The 4,267-nt window shown below is 37.1% G+C and overlaps 1 pseudogene; it reads right to left on the reverse strand.

Moving 5' to 3' along the window:
• Positions 1-910: 910 nt before the first annotated feature.
• LOC114885212 lies at positions 911-1,411 on the reverse strand (annotated as a pseudogene).
• Positions 1,412-4,267: the final 2,856 nt, after the last annotated feature.

The following is a 4,267-nucleotide window of genomic DNA, read 5'->3' on the forward strand; positions in this document are numbered from 1 at the left end:
AAATGTTTTAATGAAAAGACAAAGATCATCAGGTTGGTTAAAAAACAAAACTCTGATGAGAGACTCATAAAATATAAAGATTCCGAAAGCACTCATAAAATATAAAGATTCCAATTTTTTAAAAAAACACTCAAACACTAGCCAAAAGAAAATGTTAATCTGACAGGAAGATAAAAATTCTAAGTTTGTATACACTTAATAACACAGCCTCAAATTTTATAAAGCAAAAATTACAGAACTTCAAGGAAAAATAGACAAACCTGTAACCATACTTGAAGATTTTTTTAAACATTGTAATAATTTTTTATTGAACTATAGTTGATTTACAATGTTATGTTAATTTCTGCTGTATAGCAAAGTGATTCAGTTATATATATTTTTTTAAATTTTCTTTTCTATTATGGTTTATCACAGAATATTGAATATAGTTTCCTGTGCTATACAGTAGGGCCTTGTTGTTTATCCATTCTCTATATAATAGTTTGCATCTGCTAACCCCAAACTCCCACTCTGTCCCTCTCCCACCTCCCCCCACCCCATGGCAACCACAAGTCTGTTCTCTATGTCTGTGAGTCTGTTTCTGTCTCATAAAAGTTCATTTGTGTCATATTTTAGATTCCACATATAAGTGATATATTGTATTTGTCTTTCTCTTTGACTTACTTCATACTTGAAGATTTTTAACATACTTCTCTTAATAACTGATAGAAACAGGCAAAATATTCGCAATGATACAGAATATTTAAATGAGATGATTAATGCATTTGGCCTAATTAAAACATCTAGAAGCACCCAACTACCAAATACGCATTCTTTTTATTTATTTATTTTTTAAACTTTTGTTTGCATTTATTTTTTGTGACATTTATTCCCAGGCCATAAGTTTTTGTTTCTTCTGGGATGTCTTTTTCTTCTGGGCAACCTCCTCTTCTGGTTTAGGAACAATCTCTTCTTTTTCAGTAAAGATCATCTCAATGTGGCAGGGAGAGCTCATGCATGGGTTGATCCAACCATGAGCTCTGTTAAGTCCTGTGCCGCATCTTGGGGGCTTTGTTCACCTGGATGTGCTCAATGACCAGGGAATCTATATCTAAGCCCTTAAGTTCAGCATCACTCTCTGCATTTTTGAGCATGTGCAGTAAAAATTCAGCACTTTTTTTGGGCCACCGACCTGAGTCCAGCTCCACTGTTTGGCGTGGGCACACCTACCAGCTCCACCATTGTAACGACGGAATGGCACACATTGCTTCTTTAAAGTGACATCTTGCAGACACTTGGTGGCTTTACGGATATGCATACCCTTACTGGCCTGGGCAGTTTCACGAGTGTTCTGAAAGTGAACACGAAGATTTGAATCTCTTGACTTGCATGAGTTTGTGGGGTTTTCTGGCTCAAGTGAATAGCAAACCATGTTTTAGAGGTCACTGCGAGACACTGGACCTCCAGAGTCGTCACCGACCACAGGCTGCCTGTACCCCTGCCAGCCCCATTCCCAATCATCGAGCCCCTCTGCGGCCCACAGAGGCCTGAGAGAATGGGGCGCCAAGCCAGGGACTCCGACACATCCCCCTGCACGGAACTCTGCTCCGGAGGGTCTCGAAATCAGCACCGCCAAGGCCAGGATGGCAGCGATAACCAGAGGATTCACCATTCGAGAGAGATGCCTCACAATCTTTTTCAATACATACAAAGCATTTTCAAAAATTCACCGTATGTTAGCCTATAAAGAATGTAAGTCATAGAGTTTGACTCTGGTTATAGTGGAATGAAGCTAGAAATCAATAACAAGAAGGTAATTAGTGTAATCGCCACTTCTTTGGAAATTATGAAATACACTTCTAAATAATGATAGGGGGAAGTCACTGGAAGAGATGGCATGTTCTTTGCTTTTCCCAGGGTCAGGTGTATGAGGGAGCCCTGGATCTGCAGACCGTCCCATGACATCTTTGCTGAGATGAAAGAAATGAGAGAAAAAGTGCCTAGTCTAGAGAAAAATGAAGATGCAAAGTTGAAAGCGAGCTATCTTCATCTGAGAAGAAAGTCTGGGGGCAGAGCTCTTGAGGAAATAGTTGCAAAAAAGCCTTTTAAAAAATTCTGAGAATTACAACATGGATAAAGAAAAAATTAAGATCAAGCAATTTCTTTTATTATTATTATCAAGGTATAATTGATATACAATATTATATGTTTCAGGTGTACAAAAAAGTGATTCACAATTTTTAAAGGTTACACTCCATTTATAGTTATTATAAAATACTGGCTACATTCCCTATGTCATACAATATATGCTTGTAGTTTATTTATTTTGTACACAGTAGTTTGTACCTCTTAATCCCCTGCCTCTATCTTGCCCCTCAAGCAACTTCTACTGCAGCCTCAGATGAGACATAGGTGTCTAGGGACCATGTCTCCTACTCGACAGGAACTTCCAAACAGAGACCATTGCTGTGGCTAGTGAACTGTCTGGCTGAGTAAAAGAACTGAATTGGGAATCTTCTCATTTTTATTGTTTCTTCTTAATATATTACTTCTCAGCTATTTGTTTCCTTTCATACACTATGTCATTGGGACAGCTTGATAAGTAGCAGTGAGATGTGCTGTTTCTTGAAGGGGTATAATCTTAAAATTTGAATGTGTATAATTTTTGGATTAAACAATGCACCAGTGAAAAAGACACATCAGAGCAGTATAAAGTAATTTTCTGAAAACAACTGTATATATTTCCTATTTTCTAGTGTAGAACTAGTTCTAACAAGTAATAAGCAAATTTTATGATTTTAATGTTTTGGGTTTCTTCACTTAATTTTAAACTTTTAATATTTTTCTTATTTCATATAATCTCTATTGTTACTTTCCTCTGTTTTTTTCTTTTTGGATTTTGTAAAACATTAGTTTAAGACCACAGATTAGAAGACATCACATATTTCAAGCAGGTATGAAAGACTTGTGTCCCTGTAGCTGAACTTGATTTGCCTTAAACTTGTTTCATTTTTAAAAATAGAATTTTTCCTGGGCAATATTTGCCTATTCTGGTGTAACCTTTTGTGACCCTAATGCTTATGTAAGCGAGCCCATGGTACCTAGTGTTTTTCACTTCTGTAGTGTTAGAATATCTTTTTGTTTTTGTTGAAGAGGTGAATGAAGTATGTACATGCATAGGCTGTTGAATTCACTTTTGTGCCATTTTTGTAAATACAGTAACTTGTACAACTTTTTGCATATGTCTGAACTGACTTCACACATTAGGTGATAGATGATGTGTAAAGTGGAAACCCAAGAATTCCCACAAATAACTCTGTGTGTAGAGCTGTGTATAGTAAAAGTGATTTATAGTCTTGACCTTCTAGAATATCACACTGAAATCTTTACTCAGTCTGCCATGGATAAGTGTTTACTTTTGTGACTGATATCTGTGACATTCAGGGGCCTTGTTCAAATATGATATGTTGCTCAGGGATCTATTTTGTCCTGGATAGAACATTCATTCAGAATTTTATGAAACTGCAAGTCATATAATTTATAAACTTTTTTAAAATATAAATTTATTTATTTGTTTCTATTTTTGGCTGAGTTGGGTCTTTGTTGCTGTGTGTGGGCTTTCTCTAGTTGCAGCGAGCCGGAGCTACTCTTCATTGCGGTGTGCGGGCTTCTCATTGTCATGGCTTCTCTTGTTGCAAGACACAGGCTCTAGGCGCGTGGGCTTCAGCAGTTGTGGCACACAGGCTCTAGAGCGCAGGCTCAGTAGTTGTGGTGCATGGGCTTAGTTGCTCCGCGGCATGTGGGATCTTCCTGGACCAGGGATCAAACCCGTGTCCCCTGCATTGGCAGGCGGATTCTTAACCAGTGAGCCACCAGGGAAGCCCTAATTTATAAACTTTTTTAAACATAGAAAAATTTTACTTTCATAGTCAACTTCAGGATTTTAGAATAAAATTCTAGGAGTTTTCATACTCTTGTTTGGTTGCTTATTTGACTCAAACTGATGTGCAGCCATTTTTGCTATTTGGAAACAGAGCTGTGTGTATTTATTTATTTTGAATTTGTTCTACTGAATACTCTATGTTATTCATTTTTAGAATGGTGTTTCCTTTATACATTCTCATTTTAATTAACACACTCTTGAACCTGTATTATTATTAATGTTTGATTATTGTTTAAGTGAAAATAACTTCATGATAAAACAAATACTTGAGAGCACTGGCCGAGGAATCTACAGCAGGAAGAACTGGAGTAGGGGCCAAAAGGCAGAGCAACCAGCAGATTTCAG

Source organism: Monodon monoceros, unplaced genomic scaffold (assembly GCF_005190385.1).
Source record: "Monodon monoceros isolate NGI ecotype Baffin Bay Population unplaced genomic scaffold, NGI_Narwhal_1 Super_Scaffold_6, whole genome shotgun sequence".
In the NCBI taxonomy this organism is placed as follows: Eukaryota; Metazoa; Chordata; class Mammalia; order Artiodactyla; family Monodontidae; genus Monodon; species Monodon monoceros.